This window comes from Peromyscus maniculatus, chromosome 1 (assembly GCF_049852395.1).
Source record: "Peromyscus maniculatus bairdii isolate BWxNUB_F1_BW_parent chromosome 1, HU_Pman_BW_mat_3.1, whole genome shotgun sequence".
Taxonomy (NCBI): domain Eukaryota; kingdom Metazoa; phylum Chordata; class Mammalia; order Rodentia; family Cricetidae; genus Peromyscus; species Peromyscus maniculatus.
Window position 1 is genome coordinate 137780123 of NC_134852.1, and position 20155 is coordinate 137800277.

The 20155-nt window shown below is 42.7% G+C and overlaps 1 long non-coding RNA gene across 1 annotated transcript; it reads left to right on the forward strand.

Moving 5' to 3' along the window:
• The first annotated feature begins 2143 nt into the window (after positions 1–2143).
• LOC121831794 (uncharacterized) lies at positions 2144–10547 on the forward strand. The gene is made up of 3 exons (XR_006075375.2): positions 2144–3659; positions 9994–10253; positions 10487–10547. It is a non-coding gene; the product is annotated as an uncharacterized LOC121831794 (long non-coding RNA).
• The last annotated feature ends 9608 nt before the right edge of the window (positions 10548–20155 follow it).

A 20155-nucleotide genomic window follows, 5' to 3' on the forward strand; every position in this document is an offset into this window, starting at 1 on the left:
GTGTCTGGGCTGTTTGTGAGAGTCCCATCAAAAATCCAAGAGAGGAATGAGGCCCTACTCAAGGTCATATACATTCAGGCTTTAAGTCTCGTTCATTGCTATTTTAATATAAACCTACCTATTTATGAAGGGAATATTATCTCCATGTGGCCATCATTCACATTGGCTGGAATTCTTGCTCCTCAGCTGGGGAGAGGCTTCAGCCAGACTTCAGGGCAAGGGCTCCTCTCCCTTCCCATGCATCCATAATCGTCCCTGTCTTGCTACCATGCCTCTGCAAATACGTTGGATCAAGATCAGGTTTCTGCTCACTGAGTCTATACTAAGCTAAAGGTAGGGCAGACACACGTTCCCTTTTCGGCAGACTGTGTCGAGGTCTATGTGACAGATGAAGCTTCCGCTCTGGGAGGCCACCAGCACTGACCATACAACCAAGTACACATGTGGTACACCACGATGAGAGAGAGCTTTGCTGGGAGTGGTATTCTGGGTTGTCAGTTGCTGTCTCTCAGAAAGGGAAACACATCGTCCCAAGCCCTTCTGGCATTTTAAGTTTCAGTCAGATGATCCGATGTTATTCTGTGGCCAGAATCTCTGCCAGCTGGACATCTGATGGTGTGTACTACCCAGAATCTACAAAGAACTAAAAAAAACAAAGTCAAAACACAAATGACCCTCTCAAACTATGGGCATGGCATCTGAACAGAGCGTTCTCAGGGGAAGAAATAGAAATGTCTAAGAAATATCTCAAAAAGTGTTCGCCATCCCTTGCAATTGCAGAAATGTGAGTCAAAACAACTTTGAGATTCCACCTCACCCCAGTCAGAATGGCGCAAATCAACAAGACAACCCACAACAAGTGCTGGAGAGGACACGGGGAAAGGGGGCCCTCACTCAGTGCTGGCGGGACTGCAGGCTGGACCAGGGCTCTGGAAACCAGCTGAAAAGCCTGATCATAAATCTACCATATGACCCAGTTCTAGTACTGATGGACACATGCCCAGAGGACTCAACACCCTATTCCACAGATATTTGCTCAGCCAGCCATGGTTTCTGCTTACTTTCTCTCTCTCTCTCTCTCTCTCTCTCTCTCTCTCTCTCTCTCTCTCTCTCTCTCTCTTCCCCAGACATGGTTTCTCAGTGTAGCTTTGGATGTCCTGGAACTCACTATATAGACCAGGCTGACCTTGAAGTCACAGAGATCTGTAGGTAGAGTTTCTCTGTGTCTCGGCAGCTGCTCTCCAAATAACCACTCAGAGGCTTAATATTAATTATAAATGCTCGTTCAATTGCTCAGGCTTATTACTAACTAGCTCTGACAACTTAAATTAACCTATTTCTGTTCATCTATGTGCTTCCCTGAGACTCGTGGCTTTTACCTCTCCTGCAAGTCCTGCTTCCTCTCCAGGTGACTGGTGACTCCTCTGACTCTGCCCTTCTTCCAAGCATACTCTCTGCCCCAAGAATCCTGACTATCGGCCAATCAGCATTTTATTAAACCAATTCCAGTGACAAATCTCTACAGTGTACAAATGATTGTTCCACAGCAGAGGTCCCTCTCCCTGCCTCTGCCTCCTGAATGCTGGGATTAAAGGCATGCGCCACCATACCTGGCACTTGCTGAGCCATATTCATTGAAAGTGGAAACAATCCAAATGCCCCTCAACTTAGAAATGGGTAATGGGGCCAGGTGGTGGTGGTGAATGCCTTTAATCCCAGCACTCAGGAGGCAGAGGCAGGTGGATCTCTGTGAGTTCTAGGCCAGCCTGGGCTACAGAATGAGTTCCAAGACAGCCAGGGTTATACAGTGAAACCCTGTCTTAAGAAAAAGAAAAAGAAAAAAATGAAAGAAAAAGAAAAAAGAAAAAAGAAAGAGAGAAAGGAAAAAGAAAAGAAATGGATAGTGGAAATGTGATATACTATGGAACATTATTCAGCTATATAAAGAAAAATGAAAATTTCAGGTAAGTAGATGAGTAAGTTAATCAAGACCCTGAAAGACAAAGCTCATATGTTTTCTCTCTTCTGAGGTTCCTAGCTCCAAATCATCAGATGTGAGTATATAACCTAGAGTAAGTACATTTAAACCAGGAGAGTAAAGGGGACCATTGTTGGGTGGGGAGCAACAGAGAGGGGAATAGTGGGTACAAGTGAGGAAGTGGGGAGAATGGGAGGGGGTTCTGATCAGGGAGGAGAGAGGGCGCTAAATACAGAAGGAGGGTAAGATAACAGTAAGGGTGTGTGAAGAGGCCATAAGGAATCATAGATTAACTATTAACTCACAACACCTATAATACACGTAAATCTGTGTCTATATATACATGTATAGCTTAAATGAAACTTTCTCATCTGCACTAACTATGCTCCCTGAAAGATGCTCCCCGGAAGAGTCATAGACCGTCTAACAAAGCCCTTGTTGGTCAGGGTTGTCCCAGAGACTCTCAAAACATTATAGGCTAGTGCTGTTGTCCTTGGCTGCCCCCTAGAGGTGGAAAGTAAATCCCTATTGCTGAAACAGGATTGCACTTCAAACACCGGATACAAGGACCCAAGCTGGATCTGACCTGAAAGCCTCCCTGAGGACTACATTTCAAGATGTCAGAGAAAACCAGGCATGGTGGCCCACGCCTTTAATCCCAGCACTTGGGAGGCAGAGGCAGGGGGATCTCTGTGAGTTTGAGGCCAGCTTGGGCTACAGAGTGAGATCCAGGACAGTCAAGACTACACAGAAAAACCCTGTCTCCAAAACCCAAAAAGAAACAAATTTTTCAATAATAAAATCTAAAATCCACTCAACACAGAGCATATTTCTCATTATCAAATTCCCAGAGTCTAAAGATTAGAACTCCATACAAGTTAATTCAAAGGAATGAAATACATGATATCAGAAAGCACCATGCAACCTTCCGAAGGAGGGAAGTGTGGGAGCCAGCTCCCACCTTTTCAAGGGTTCCTATGAGGAGGAAAGAGGGATAAGAAAACATCAGATAGAAAGAGACATACGACAAGAGGAAAGACAGAAACACAGCATAGCTTTGGGAGGGCCTGGATCAAAATCCAACGGCCTTTTCCATTTATTCAAAAGGACTTTTTATAACAATGCCAAGGGGAGAGGCAAAAGACCTCCCCCTTGCTAGATCAAAGCACACAGCCTAGCCAAGTGTAGACCCTTCCAAACATCTGGTAACCATGGCCCGTGGTCAAATCATCTCCTTATGCAGCCCTGCTGGGTAAAGCAAGCTCAGATTCTCGGACCCTGAATAATTTGGGCCTCCACAGGGAAGCAATCAATAGTCCTGCCCAGCTATGAATCTGTGAACTACCGCAATGACCAGCAGGGTATAATACCCACAGGTGCAGTAGTAGCACATATTCCTTGGCAGTAACCAACGGTTCTCTAATTGGACTTAGGTCCACTCAACAAGAAGGAATCATGCCTGATACTGGAAAAATAGCCAACTGCCCAGGGCTAGTGAAGCCATGGATCTTGGAGGAGAACCCACAACTGTCACTTTACTAACCCAGCATAATCACTAACTACGTTCTAAGTATTTGTCCTTCTACACACAGATTAGTGTGATCCTCACCCTCACCAAGGAAAACTTCTGTTTGCAGCAGATGGAGACCATCACAGAAAACCAAAACCAGTCTAAGGGAAGGTAAGGGGATTCCTTTACCTTATTCCCTACAAAATGGCCTATTATAGTTATTGATTTACAAGATTGCTTCTTTACTATCCCTTTACAGGAACAGGATAGGGAAAATTTTGCTTTTATAATTCCTGGTTATAATAATATTCAACCAGTAAGGAGATATCATTGAAATGTCCTCCCACAGGGAATGCTAAATAGCCCAACTTTATGTCAGTATTTTGTAAATCAACCACTGGAAATAGCTCATAAACAATTTCCTTAGTCTATTATTTATCATTATATGGATGATATTTTATTGGCTGCTTCTGATACAGATACCTTAGGAAAAAATGTTTAATATGGTACAGAAAATTTTACTCTATAGGGAATTATAAATTTCTCCTGAAAAAAAAAATACAAAGAGGAGATTCTTTTAGCTATTTAGGCTATAAATTAAGTAAGCAGAGAATTCAGCCACAAAAGGTACAGATTAGGAGAGATTGACTGCATATTCTTAATGATTTTCAAAAATAATTGGGTGATACTAACTGGTTGCAGCCTACAATTGGATTGTCTACTCAAGAATTAATTCATTTGTTTCAAATTTTGCAAGGTGACTCAGATTTAAACAGTCCAAGACAGTTAACAGGTGAGGTTGAAAAAGAATTAGCCGTGGTAGAATGAAAATTACAAAATACCCATATGGATAGATTAGACCTCACAAAGAGGTATGTTTTAGTAATTTTACCTTCAAACCATTCCCCTGCTGGACTCATTATTCAGAGAGAGGATTATATTTAGGAATGGATTTTCTTAGGTCACAAACAGAGTAAAAAATTAAAAGCCTATATGAAAAAGTTTCTAAAATAATCCTAAAGGTTCACAAAGGAATGAAATTTGGCAAATGGGTGTATTTCATTGGGTAGATTTTGGAAAATTAAAATATGTTCATCACACCATTGACACTTATTCTGGGTTCCAATGGGCATCTGCCGTAAGTTCTGAAAAGGCTGATTCTATAATTACACATTTATTAAAAAGCAATGGCTGTAATAGGCATACCAGCACAAATTAAGACTGATAATGTGTCAGGCCTGCTGACAGTCAGCTGGGTAGCTGGGTAGAGGCGTGCGGACTGCAGAGACAATGAAGAAGACAGAAAAGAGTCGAGAGGTCTGCCGGTCAATGCCGGACAGCCCCGAGTTTATTCCACAGTCAGCTTATATACAGTCTTGAAGGACGGAGGTAGAACAACGCACAGCACAGGCATTCAGCAACTATCTATCCTGCCTTGCAGCAAGGAGCAGGCAGTTTCTTTTCTATCTCAATGTACCTGTGGCTGGCATCAGCAGCCCACATCTAGCTAGATGGTGTGTTCCTTCTTGTGGGCTAATCAGGACTTTCTCACAGCCCTTCAAGGAGACTCTGTGGGCTAATCAGGACTTTCTCAGCCCTTCAAGGAGACTCTGTGGGCTAATCAGGATTTTCTCACAGCCCTTCAAGGAGACTCTGTGGGCTAGTCAGAACTTTCTCACAGCCTTGGAGCAAACAAGTTTGAACTCTATTGACTCAGAATAGACTTCAGATTCAAACTGGGAAACTGAGTCAGTTGTGGGCTCCCACAATAATGCCCTAGCTTATGTTTCCAATAAAATGAAACATTTTTTTTGCGTGTTACAACATAAAACATGTTACAGGGATACCATACAATCCTACAGGACAAGCAATTGTTGAGAGATCTAATCTAAAAGAGATGCTTGCTAAACAGAAAGGGGATATGAGGACCCCCAGGGATAGACTGCATAATGCCTTACTAACTTAAAATTTTCAAATGCTAATGAAACAGGAACAGCATTGAATTGTGGAAAGAACTGCTGAACTGAGTCAGCCTATGTATTATAAATCTTTTAACATCAAAATAGTCCAGGGAAAATGTTAAGTTAGGGCCGAGGTTATGCTTATTAAATGGCACTGTTCACCATACGAGAGAAGCCATGAGGCACAACAAAACCAACTATAAGAATTTATTAAGGGAAGGGAATAGAAAGGGTGTGCATAGGCCTATGGGATGACCGTGCAGGAAGAGAGAGAAGGAATAAGTGGAACCCGCTTTTATAGGTCCCCACACACATGTGCATATGGGCTTATGTAGCTGCATCATGCATGCACATAGATTATGTGATCACACAGTGCATGGATTATGTAATCATGCAGGGCATAGATTACATAGGATGTAAGGCCCTAAGAAGACTAAGCATCTTACCTGGCTACTGGACAGTGCATGTGCAGTCATGTAGCTGGGGGAGTGGCTAGGAATTCTAACATTCCAGACTCTTTTTTTATCAAAAAAAAAAAAAAAAATGGCGGGTAAACGGGAATGGGGTGCCGTGTCCCCCAAAACTGCTTCTAGCTGACTTGGTGGGTGTCAGTTAACTTTTGAGGGTAAGGAAGGGGGCTTTTGAGGTAGCTGGACATCCTGAGATGGTTGATTGTCCTCCGCTGCCTTGGGAATCATCCATTGCCTTCTGCTGCTCTGTGTAATCATTCGTTGCTGCTTGGATCTGACTGTTTGGGTCCAACAAGGTGCTGGTAAGGCAGAAGAAGAAATTTAGAAAAAAATTTTTATCTTGGGGGGCCCCCGAGGTGTCCCAGGACCAGGAAAGTTTGAATTGTACTTATCTGAAGTGGATCTGACCTGTCCAGGTGAATTCAAGCTGGCTCTGGAGCTTGGAAGAATTTTTAAACATGTTAAGAAGCAGCCACAGGGAATTTAAAAATCTTGAGCTGGTAGCCATGATATTATAATGTTTAGTACTCTGCTATCAGAATTTTACTGTTTAGTGTTAGCAAGAGAGAGAGAGAGATCTGGGACATGCCTTTTTCTGAGAGGGTCAGAAACGATAGACTTAAGTCCCCTAAGGCTCTGGAGTGAGAGAGGGTAATGAGCCTGGGAAATGTACCTGGTAGGGTCCTGCAACTGGATAATAATAGGGGGATGGTGCCTAGCAATAGGAGGGTTCTGGGTATCCCAGACTTTGGGGTCCACCTGAGAGACTTGCAAGGGAAATGAAACGTTAGAGCTAGTAGGCTGGGTGGCTAGGAGGAGGAAGAGAGGAGCTGCTGATGAGTCTGGAGTGAGGCAAATGGGAAGAACAAACGAAATAAAAGCTCCTACCTTAGCTAGAAAATCTCTTCCCAATAGGGGCACAGGACAGCTTGGCACAACTGAAAATACAGTTAAGTGGTGAAGTCTGGTGAGGTGGGTAAGTCTGTCTCCCTATCCCAACAATAGGGAGATGAGGAGAGGTGAGACTCTCAAACTCCCTCAGGATTGAGTAAGTGGCTCCAGTGTCCAAAAGGAAGGAAATGGATCACCCCGATACTGTAATGGCTACCCCCGGGGTTCCCTGTGAGAGATGACTGTGGTCAGGCTGCAAACAGGGCACTTTCAATCATCCATCACCAAGCCTAGGAGATCGGCTGGAGGGTGGTCTTCGTTTGATGTTCCCATGCCGTGAGGTGCAAAGGGGCAGTCAACTGACCAGTGTCCCTGTTGGTGGTACTTTGGACAAGGCCCATATGGTGGCCCGTGTGGGGCAGGGCAGAGCCCAGTGGCCTTCTCTACCAAATTTCAACCAGGGCCCTGGAGGCCCTTGGGTGGCTGGTTGGATAGCGTGTGCCAGCATTTGGCAGTTCCGTTTACAGGCTTTCTCATCTCTCCCATGGTTCACCTTAAATGTCACCACTAAGGGCCTGTGGGGTCAGAGGCCCTCTCTCCTAAGTTTAGCCCTTATGTTGGGGAAGCTCAGTGAGATAAAGTGGGTTATAAGGAGCTGTCTGCCCACTGGGCTCTCAGGATCTAGACTCAAATATTGTAAGAGAGCCTTTGTAAGCCATTCTAAAAAATGAGATGCATTTTCTTCCTTATCTTGAATTATGTTTTTTAGCTTTTCATATTTTACTGGTTTGAGGGCAGCCTTATGAAGACCTGCCAGGAGGCAGGTTGTAAACCAATCCCTAGCTAGAGAGCCATCTGGGTTATTATAATCCCATCATGGGTCCTGTAGTTTGATGAATCTCATCTGCATGTGTCCTAGCTTGCTCCCAAACCTGTCTGTGCTCCTCAGAGAGTAGGTTATTGGCAAGATATATATATTTCATTTTATATATATATATATATTTCATTATATATATATTTCATTATATATATATTTCATTATATATATATTTCATTATATATATTTCATTATATATATTTCATTTTATATATATATATATATAATGAAAGGTGAGGCTATAAGATTGGGTAATATATTAGAATTGTTTAATAAAGGAAGCAGGATTAGAGATTTAAAAGCCCCAGTTTTTTTTCTGAGAAAGTTCTATGAGGGAGAAAGGGATGTGAACCTTAACCAGTCCATCCACCCTGGCCACCTCTCACAAAGGGAGAATGGTTGCCGGGTTGGCACGGCTGGAGTTGGGCTCCTTGGCAGCTCAAGAACAAGTGATCGGAGAAGTAAAGGTTGGAGCCAGAGTCGGGCAGTTGGAGGGCCTGGTGTCGGACAGGAGGAGGAGCAAAGGGGCAGACGCCCAAGGAGCAGGAGCGAGCGGGAGGTCGGATAGGTGGAGGTTCGTTTACAGGTTCGTCCAGAGCAGTAGTCAGAGATTCCCCAGGTTCAGGTTGCACAGCTAGGAGCATATGCGCAGGAGAGAAGGAATCAGGAAGGGAGGGTTTAGAGCCAAGGTTAAAAAAAAAAAAAAAAAAAAAGCTTGGATGTAAGGTAACTCTTTCCATCTGCCTGTTCGCTGCCAGAAGTTAGATAATTGCCAAAAATATTGGGGTCCAGTGAGCCATTAGGTGGCCATTTTTATTGTTATCTAAGTGATATTTAGGCCATTTTTTTAGTGCACAGGTGGACAAGCTTAGAGGTCTTTAAGGCATTAAGCTGAGAGACTTAAGAGTTTCTGGAAGACATCCCAGAGGAGAGGTGGGACTAATAGAATTGGAAGCCTTGTTTCCCATGGCTACAGCACAGAGAAAAAATAAAAATAAATAAACATGATCCAAGACTACAATCTCAGGCATCCCTGAGATCAAGCGAGGATCAGCAATTGGCACAAGTCATTCAATGCTTCAGCAAGCAAGAGAATGAGGGACAGGATATACACAGCCCAAGGACGAGGGTCCGACAGTGAGAACGATATCTCAGACTGCAGTCACGGGGAATGGCTACAGATTTAAGCCTGCAATGGGAGCCAACTGCAGCCATTGAAGGCCATGGATGGGGGTTCCTCCAGTCCCAAGGACACCAGAGGGACACCAGATGATCGACAGTCGTTCCCATGGATCCAGGGAACTGTTTATGCTGCCTGGTAAAGGGGAAACTCACCAATCAAAGCAGCTAGTGTTGTGTGAGGCATTCCAGTAGCTGGGCAAATGGAAAAGTAGGCAGTTGTAGGTAGAGTAAACCTCGGAATAGGATCCCGGGCGCAGGGCACCGTTCTGTGAGATGAGGGTTACCAACGAGCAATAGTGTAAGAGTGAGAAATCTTGAGTGCTAATTAATATCTCCAAGAGAGACATCATTGACTGGAGCTCTATGACTCCCCTCAAGGAAAATATTCTCACTCAGAGTTAAGATGGAAATGGTATAATTTGAATGGACTGTCCAGCAATAGGGCAAGATGCTTAGTCATCCCAGGGCCTTGTGTTCTTCCTACATAATACATGTCTGGCTTGATCACATAATCTATGCACATGCGTGGCATAGTTACAGAAGCCCATATGCACATGCGGCAGCGGGGGGTGGGGTGGGGGTGGGGGTTTGGGGGGGGACTTATAAAACTGATTCCCCTGCCTCTTTTTCCACACCATTCATGTCTAATAGGCCTGTTGCACAATCCCTTTTCCCTCCCCTAATAAAAAGTCTTATAGTGGGTTTTTGTTGTACCTCATGTTTTCTCTCACACAGTAAATAGCGCTGCAAATAAATAACACTGTGGAAATCAGTGCTTCTGTTCATGAACCTATTCAGTGGCATGGAGTTGGAATGGCAAGCCCTCTCCTGCAATTTGGCAATTCAATTCAGACTAACTTGTGGAAATTGGCAAGTGCCTCCCACCCTCTTAAGGCGTGGGAAGGAAAATTAAAGATTAATGATGATAAGTACACTCTGTCTTTTAGACTAAATCAAAGCCATCCTTTTATGGCATGTGTACCATTACCTTTCTTGCTACTGAAAGAGCCTGTACAATGGCACCCTAGTAATTACAGCACCACTTGTGAATGCTATACCTTTCATATCTGTGTTGATTCTAGTATGTTTTAAATTTTGACCTTTGAAAGTTTATTTATTCTCAGAGCAAGGCCAGCAATCTGGATACCAGTGAAGTGGTCAAGGCCATGGCAAGACTCTCCTGTGATGATCCTGGTACAGAAGCTCGCTGGAAGAATATTAAAAAGAACACATCGGACGGATGGACTGGTGGCTGCAGTTATTATGGGGATCACTGCATTGACAGCTACAGCAGCAACAGCTGGAGCACTTCATAAAGAAATCCAAATCGCTGAGTTCATTAGAGACTGGCAGAGACATTCAGAAGAACTTTGGACTGAACAAAGTAAGATTGATAATGAGATAGTAAATGAATTAGCTGAGTTAAAGCAAAGTGTTGTATTGTTAGAGGATCTATTAGATATTTTCAAGGAGCAGATAAAATTAAAATGTGATTGGAATGTTTCTTGTTATTGTATCATACCCTTAAGATTTAATGAAAGCAAGTATGATGGGGATAAAGTTAAGATGCATTTATTGGGTCACCCTAATTCTCCTTAAATGGTTTATGATTTACAGAAAGAAATTAAAGAAGCTTTTGCAAAAACAGTTAACTGATATGACAGGAAAGGACATTATGGTAAGTCTTGCAGATACCATAGCCTCATTCAATCCTGTGAATCACTTTAATAGATTTCTTATCCTAGCAGATGTTGCTCTTGTTCTAGCAATAGTAACTTTATTGGCTTTAAAATGTATTTTGGTCTACTTACGTGAGATTATAAGACAGATAGATAGAAAAAAGATTGCATTTGCTATGAGGCCGCATAACCTTCAAGAGAATTATTTTTTGTATAAAATAAAGGGGGATCCGTGGCTACACCTGTCCTGGGCTCCAGAGAGCAGCACCTAGCCCTAGTCCACCTTTTGTTTAGCAGACATCTTTCCTTTCTCTTGTCTCCCTATGTGAATCGTGTCTCAGAGCCTTCCAAGGATACAAAGGCCTATGCAAAACTTCGTTCAAGAAACCTGGAAAACTGTGGTACCTGATGAATCGAGGGATTTGCACTTGGCATTGTGTTTTGGCATTGTATTGAAGTCTCGTCAATATGGATATCTGAACATGACAGTTCATAAGGATGGCACCAATAGACATGGAAGGGGGAATGTTTATGAGGACCCAACCCTAGATAAAGAACTACAGACAACTGGGGAGTTCTGAGAGGAGAAATAGTCTTTTCCAGAGAAGAGTACACTGATTGGTCATCCAATACAAATCAACCCTGAGAACACACACACAAGTACCATTATATAGATGGAGCAAGGATATTTAGGAATATAATATATATTTCTTGTATATATATGGAACACACACACACACACACACACACACACACACACACACACACACACACACAATAACATCAGTTAAAGAAAAGGTGGCCATGAATTTGAGAAAGAGCAAGGGAGGTACATGGGAGGAATAGGAGGGCTATCATATATATATGACTCATACAGTTCTAAAGTGAGGTTCCATAAGACTCAAGAAGTCCTAACTGGAAATACTCTATATAAAGCGGGGGGCGGGGGGGCCCCCCGCTCCTTAAGACTCAGGAAGTAAACAGGCCACCAACCTTGGGGACTACCCTCTCATTCCCCAAGGTCACATGAACAGTAGGGGGTGATGAAGAGGGGAGACTTTTCATCCTGTCCAGCTGCTTACAGGTCCTGCAGAGAGCTCCAGTCTTCAAGCTGTCATGTGCTGGGATAGACTTTTGGTGATGTGGTTGCTTTTGAGTTGTCCGGCTCCTGTAAGAGAGCCCTCACCCATATTCCTGTAAGTGACCCTAGTAAACTCATTTGTTTGCCACGTTGGACTTTGATGGTGTCATGACTTTGGTCTATTGTTTTTCCCTACCTGGCATGAGATGTTTGTTCATGTCTTCCCAGGAGAAGTTTCACACAACACCTTATCTCAAAATAAAACGTAAAAGAGGCTGGGGGGAGGCTGGGGTGTGGCTGAGTGGTAGAGAGCTTGTCTAGCATCCACCAGGCCCTCTAGTCAACGCTCAGTTCTGAGAAGAAAAAAATTACTACTGAGCCATCTTCCCAATGCCCTTCCTCTAACATTTCTAAGATGTAAAATGTTGACAATAATTCACTTGTTAAACAAATGCTTATTGTACATCTACTATGCCATACATATTATCTTATTGAATTTTCAGATTTCGACAGCCATTCTTCAAGGCAGCTGTTATTAATCTTCATTTTACTGAGGATCTGAGGGAACTGAGGCTCAGGGGGGCAGAGGCTCAACAGCAGATCACCGGGGAGATGCGGAGACTAGTGTGTGCCACACTGCCCGTACTCTTCCCATCTTCACTGTTGGGCTTCCTGTTGGTAACAGTTATGCTGGATCCAACCATGCCCTCCACTAGGTCTAACTCTAGACCTTCGTCTCCCTCAGCACTTACAAGGAAGGAGTGGATGCTTCCTGAGCTGATGGGAAGGTCTTAGCTGTGTGGAAAGCAATGCTGAGAGAATCCAGTATCTTGTTCTGTTTCCCTTTTGCTTTTTTTTTTTTTTTTTTTTTTTTGTAGTGGTAGGTGTAACATGAATTTCTAAAGGTCTCATCATAAAAAACTCAGAGCCTGATGTTGGGGTAAATGCTGAATGATCAGAGAGACAAAGGAACAAGCCACAGCTACTTCTCACCTCACCAACTCCACGAATTCTCTGACTGAATGTCTCTGAGTCCTCTCCCAATAGGCTCCAGCCAAAAAATCTCCTAGCTGAAAGGGATGCTTCTGCAGAAAAGCCTCTAGTTCCTGTCTCCTCACACCTTATATAGATTTCTCCATCCAGCTATCACTCCCTAGGATTAAAGGCGTGTTTGCTTCCCAGTACTGGGATTAAAGATATATGCCACCACTGCCTGGCTCTGTTTCTCTCCTAGACTGAGTCAATCTCATGTAGTCCAGGGTGGCTTTGAACTCACAGAGATCCAGATAGATCTCTGCCTCCTGAGTGCTAGGATTAAAGATGTGTGCCACCACTGCCTGGCCTCTATGTTTAATCCAGTGGCTTGTTCTGTCCTCTGATCTTCAGGCAAATTTTATTAGGGTACACAACATATCACCACAGTTGGGGTCATCTTCAGCCCTTGTTTCCCCTGACCACAAGGTCTCCCTAAATAGTCCCAAGTGGCCTTGAACTCCGTCCTCACACTCCCAAATGCTGGGGTAACAGACATGTGTCCCAACGCTCAACGTCAACAATAAATTCTCCTCCTGCTCCTTTTTCTCCTCCTTCTTCTTTATTGAGCTTGCTGTATAGCAAAGCATGACCTTGAGATTCTTGCATTCACCCCCAGAGAGCTGGAATTCCAGATGTGTCCACCACACCGAATATCTGAGGTGCTCCACTCAGAACCCCGAGTTTCACAAATTCTAGGCAGGTTTTAGTGTCAACTTGCCACAAATTAGAATCCCCTGAGCAGGAAGCGTTATTTGAAGTTATGTTATGTCACCAGCCTGCCTGAGAGACTGCAGGACTAGGGAGCTACCTACATCCAGCTTCTTGTCCAGAACTTTACTTAGCTTTCCCAGGCCCTATGTTTGAATAGTCAAGCCCCCACATTGGACACCATATGTATACAGACTATTCTTTGGGCCACCAGCTCACAAAAAAATGACACCGAGACTTCTTATTAATTATGAAAGCTCAGCCTATAGCTTAGGTTTCTCCTACCAGCTCTTAAAACTAAAATTATCCCATTTCTATTTATCTGTGTTGCCACATAAGTCGTGGCTTTTACTTCTCTGCATGTCTATTTCCTCTGCATCCACTGGTGATGCCGCCTTTCTTCTTCCCAACAAGAGCAACAAATATTCACAGTGTACAAAAAACATTGTTCTATGGCATTTCCCCCTTTTTGTCTAGTTAAAAAGAAAGGTTTTAACTTTAACATAGTAAAATTATATACAACAAAAACAGTTATCAAGTAAGCATTACAGTTACAATAGCCAGTCCATTTGTATTTGGCAAATTTAGAGAAAGTACTCTATTTATCTTATGTTTGTGAGTCTAAAGTTTTATACCTAATTTACTTTTTATCATAACTAAGGAAAACTATAAGTTTAAATATTTAGTCTCTAACTCCATCAAAGACACCAGAAGGATGTAATATTGCCTAATGACAGGAATGTCTGGCTGCCTAGACAGACACCCAAATTTCCTCTATAACGTTGAGGCATCCATCTTTGGACTACAGGCCTAATATATCTGACAGACATTTCTGAGAAGGAGGGAATTTTGAAGGACTGTCCTACCTTGTCTTGGCAAAGTTTAATAGTCACTTTCTTTTGCATCTTGCTGGTCCAGATTGGACAGCATACTGTCAACAATTGAAGCAAGGGCAGTTTCTTTACCCAGTGGCTAGCTTTTGTCACAAAGAAAGCAAACTCCAGCTGGAGTTTCTTTGATGCCCGTCATCTTCTCTGAAGTAAATTGGTGCTGCCAGGAGCAGACATATCCCATTGTCAAGAAAATCCTCGTGTTATTAAAATATTTTAAATGTCATATTCTGTAGGTGTTTGAAGACTATCTATCTATCTAAATATATCTGTTTAACTTTGAAAACATACCTAATATGTCTACAAGTTTATTATAGATGACTATTAACCTGTATTTCTTAATTATACATTACATATTTAAATGAGCTACATAAGCAAAATACTCCAAACAAAAGTAGAAACATACATACAGTATAACAAAAATAACTTTACATTTGTAACAATAAACCAAAATCCATGCCAATGAAAATATTTTGAGATTAATAGTTTTCTAAATTAAAGTAGATTCAATAACCTACCCTTTTATCTCAACATTTCTATATCATATCCCCCTTTTTTCCTTCAGAAAGAGGCTTTGAATTTAATTTTTTGTTTAGTTTTTCCTGACTGGCCAATACTAACTTGTAATCAACGCCCCCAAATGATGACAAACATCCATAACCATCTTTTGGGAATGTCGGCATGGTTTTCTCTAGATTACTTCCCATTGTTTGGGGGCACTGGTATCTTTGGAGGAACCTTGAGAAAATCAGAATAATTGTTAAGTCTTGGCCAGAATAGTCTGTGAGGCTGGACCATCTCAGCCAGCAGCCTTGAAGCTGTTCTGGATGCAGAACTCTGAGGAGACTGAAACAGAGGCATCTGAGAGGCTGAATCACCTGGGCCATCCGTTTTCATTGGTGTCTGGTCCCTTGCTCTGAAAACACACAAGCTTTTAAAGGTAACATACATTTCTGTATTAATACAAGTATAGACTGTGTGTTGTACAGAGTCAGCCAAAGATGGTTTTTTGTTTTATGTTTGAGCAGCTGTCTTGTGGTTTTTCAAGGTTTATTTTTTTAAATTTTTTGTTTTGTTTTATTTTTTGAGACAGGGTTTCAATGTGTAGCTTTGCACCTTTCCTGGAACTCGCTTTGGAGACCAGGCTGGCCTCAAACTCACAGAGATCCACCTGCCTCTGCCTCCTGAGTGCTGGGATTAAAGGCGTGTGCCACCACCACCCAGCAGGTTTATTTCTTTATGACTGTGGCCAGGATTTTCAGGGGGTCTTCCTCCAACACTTAAACAAACCCGATCATCTTTAACATTGACCAAATCCATAGTTTTCTGTTTCCTGTGGGAACAAAAGCACAACCTCTTCCCCAAAGCAACACATCTTTTGAGTTACATTTTGAAGTCAAGACATTTTTAAAATATATATGTTGGTCTAATCCAGCTGCCTTCACAATCAATGTCTCTTAGCAGCTATTGTTTGTTCATCAGTAATCAAAAAATTCAAAGACAACACAATAACATAAAGGATTCAGACTTCCTGTGTATTTTCCATCTTTACATGGCCTTTTTCTTTTATATTACTTTATTCTTTTTTAAGGACTTTATTAATTTTAGACTATTCTTTTTTAATGACTGTCTATACCCTTTCTCCTTTCCTTCTCAGGCCTGTGTACATTTTTTAATTCATTGTAACCCATTTAGAGGTTTCTTCCATCTAGATCTGTCTTTACTGAGCATCTGTATTTTTCTCTGATTGCATGAGATAAATCTTAAATTGTTACACCAGCCACTGGTGTGACTCTGCTTAGTGCATGGCTCTAGCACATGGTGGCTAGTGACTGGCTCCATTCTGCAGGTAGCTGCGAGGAGACACATCTCTGTACTGTGGCTGGCATGAGCCTGTGAGACTAGGAAGTCATATTTGGCTCCATTTTTGTGTACTTGGACCTTTTCTTAAGCTTTCTCAGGTTTTATGTGGATATACATTGCCCCACATTGGGCACCATTTGTAGGCAGACCTTTCTGTCCCATCAACCAGCTCCCAAATAATCACACAGAGACTTATTATTAACTATAAATGCTTGGCCAATAACTTAGGCTTGTTACTAACTAGCTCTTACAACTTAAATTAACCCATATTTCTTATCTATGCTCTACCACATGGCAGTACCTTTTTTCAGCATGGTTCTCCTGCCTAATCTCTTCCTGCCTAGCTATTGACCAGTCAGTTCTTTATTAACAATGATAGCAACACATCTTTCACAGTGTACAAGAGGATTATTCCATAGCAGCAACAAGTTTGGACTTGGTAACATATATGCGTATCAAAGGATGGAAAAGAAGTCTAACCAAAATTCAAGGGCCTTTTACCTCAGTGAAATTTCCAGGTGTCCAGTGGTGTGGGGCATGCATACAGGGATACTCTTTCCAAGGTGAAGGATAATCTATTTCACTTGGCTCTTCCCACCACCAAGAAAGAAGCACAACACTTAGTCAGCCTATTTGCATTATGTAGACAGCACATTCTTCACTTGGATATGTTATTCCATCCCATATACCAAATAACTGCTAGCTTTGAGTGGGACCTGGAACAGAAGGGTTGTTGATAGGTCCAAGAGGCTGTGCAGGATGCTCTACCACTTGGACCACATGATCCAGCAGAACCAACAGTACTTGAGGTGTCAGTGTCAGATAGGGACACCTTTGGCAGGCCAGCATAGGTGAATCACAGATGAGACCTTTGGGATTTTGAAGGAAGGCTCTACTGTCATCTGAAGATAACTATTCACCTTTGAGAGACAACTCTTAGTCTAATATCAGGCCCTAGTGGAAACTGAACATTTGACAGTGGGCTACAAGGTTTACTATGGGGCCTTGAGCTGCCCATGATGAGCTGGGTGTTATCCGACCCACCAATTCATAAAGTAGGATGTGTACAGCAGCAATCCATTATCAAATGGAAGTAGTATTTACATGATCAAGCCTGAGCAGGTCCTGAGGACACAAGAAAGTTACATGAAGAAGTTTCCCAAATGTCTATGGCTTCTATTCCAATTATAATGCCATCAGCTGCCACGCATCCAGCTATTGCCTCATGGTGTGTGTCCTCTAAACAGTTGACTGAGGAAGAGAAGACTAGGGCCTGGTTTACTGATGATTCTGCACATTATGCAGGTATGACCCAGAAGTGGACAGCTGCAGCACTGCAAACCCTTTCTGGGACAACCATGAAAGATGCATGTGATGGAAAATCTTCACAGTGGGCAGAACTCTGAGAAGTACACATGGTATTACAGTTTGTTTGGAAGGATAAATGGCCAGATGAGTGATTGTTCACTGATTCATGGGCTGTATCCAATGGATTGGCTGGATGGTCAGCGACTTAGAAGAAGCATGATTGGAAAATTGGTGAGAAAGACATCTGGGGAAGATGTGAATAGACCTCTCCACATGGGCAAAGAATGTGAAGGTAATTGTGTCCCCTGTAAATGGTCATCAAAAGACGACTTCAAAAGAAGAGAAGTTCAATAATCAAGTAAATATGATAACCCATTCTGTGGACAATCAGCCTCCTTCCCCAGAAACTCCTGTTCACTGCCCAATGGGCTCATGAACAATGTGGCCATGGTAACAGAAATGGAGGCTATGTATGTGTGGGCTTAACAACATGGATTTCTGCTTACTAAACCTACGTTGGTTATAGTTGCTGCTAAGTTTCAAATCTGCCAACAGCAGGAGCCAACAAGTGATCCCTCAATATGATACCATTCCCAGGAGTGACAAACCATCCACTTGGTGGCAGGTTGATTACACTGGACCACTTCCATACAGAGGGGACTGGAGTGTGAATCTAATTAGTCTTAACAAATAAAAACCTGGAGTCAGATGTTAGGGTGAAAGCTGATGGGTCAGAGAAGCAGAGCAGCCAGCTACTAGAGAGACTTCTTACCTCTAGGAATCCTCATACTGAATGGGGTGTTGATCCTGTCTCCACCCACCTTATATTCCAGTCTTCACCTCCCTAGTGCTGGAATTAAAGGTGTGCACCACCACCGCCCGGCTCTGTTTCTCTTTTAGACTGGTTCAATCTCATGTAGCCCAGGGTAGCCTTGAACTCCTGATCTTTCTGCTTTCTCCTCCCAGGTGCTGGGATTAAAGGTGTGTGCCACCACTGCCTGGTCTCTATGGTTAACTAGTGGCTATCTCTACCCTCTGATCTCCAGGCAAGCTTTGTCAGAACACAAACAAAATATCATACAACAGGGGACAGTACTTTGTCCTTACTGGGATAGATACTTATTCTGGCTATGGGTTTGCCTTTCCTAAATGAAACACTTCTGCTAAAACTACCATCCAGGGACTTATAGAATGTTTTATCCTGTAGGTGGAGTTTTCTGTCTAGACCACTGATCAGCTCTGCCCTGTCAGCTGCTCCCCAAATAACCACTGATTATTAATTATAAATGTTTGGCAGACAACTTAGGCTTGCCTTCAGTCAGCTCTTATAACTTAAACCAACCTATATCTATTAATCTATGTGCTGCCCTGAGATCCACTTACTTCGGGTGTGTACTTCCTTCCCATCCTGCTCATTCTGCATCTCATGGCGTCTCCTCTGACTCTGCCCTTCTTCTCCCCAGCATTCTCATTGCCCTGAAAATCCTGCCTTGCTTATTGGGCAATCAGCTTTTTGTTAACAATGAAAGCAACAGGTCTTCACAGTGTACAGGATTATTCCACACCATTATCCACTGTCATGGTATTCCACATAGCATTGCTTCTGACCAGGTAACCCACTTCACAAAAAGAAAGTTCATGAGCACAGCATGCTCATGTACATGGAGTTCACTAGTATCACCATGTTTCCCGTCATCCAGAAGCAGCTGGGTTGATAGAATAGTGGAATGCCCTTCTAAAGACACAGATAAAATACCAGCTGCATGGAAATAGCCTGCAGGGCTAGAGCAGCATCCTTCAGAAGGCTGTATATGCTCTGGCTGTACATATTAGCATCCAATATATGGTACTGTTTCTCCTATATTGTAGAAAATTATTTTAAAATGTGTCATATTTGTTTATGCTGTGGAACATTTGTTTAATGATGCAGAGATGTATTGTATTCTCTTATGTTGCATTTGTTTAACTCTATGAGGCTGTGTTACTTTGCCTGTCTAAAACACCTGATGGTCTAATAAAGAGCTGAACAGCCAAAAGAAAGGCAGGAGAAAGGATAGGCAGGACTGACAGGCCGAGAGAATAAAAAATGAGCAAGATAACAAGGAGAAGAGGATGGCAGGGGCCAGTCACTCAGCCACATAGCCAGACATGGAGTAAGAGTAAGATTTACAGAACTAAGAGAAAGGGAAAAGCCCAGAGGCAAAAGGTAGACAGGATAATTTAAGTTAAGAAAAGCTGGCAAGTAACATGCCAGGCATTTATGATTAGGAATAAGCCTCCATGTGTATTTATTTGGGAGATGAGTGGCAGGCCCCCCAAAAAAGCCAAAGAGCAAAGAGTTAAAACAACCAACAACACTCCTATAGCCAGGATTCACCAATCCAGGAATCACAGCTTGGAAATGGGAATGGTTCCACTCACTATCACTCCTAGTGACCCACTAGGAAAATTTTTGCTTTCTATTCTGAGACTGTATGCCCTGTAGGTTTAGAAGTTTTGGTTCCAGAGGGAGAAATAGACACAGCAAACATCCAGTTGAATTAGAAGTTAGGTCATCCTTCTGACCACCATGTCCATGATTAAAGTCAGTGGGAAATTACAACAGCCCAATCCCAACAGGACCATAAATGACTCAGGCCTTTCAGGAATGAAAGTATGGGTCACCCCTCCAAGTAAAAAAGCTAGGACTAAGCTGGGCAGTGGTGGTGCACGCCTTTAGTCC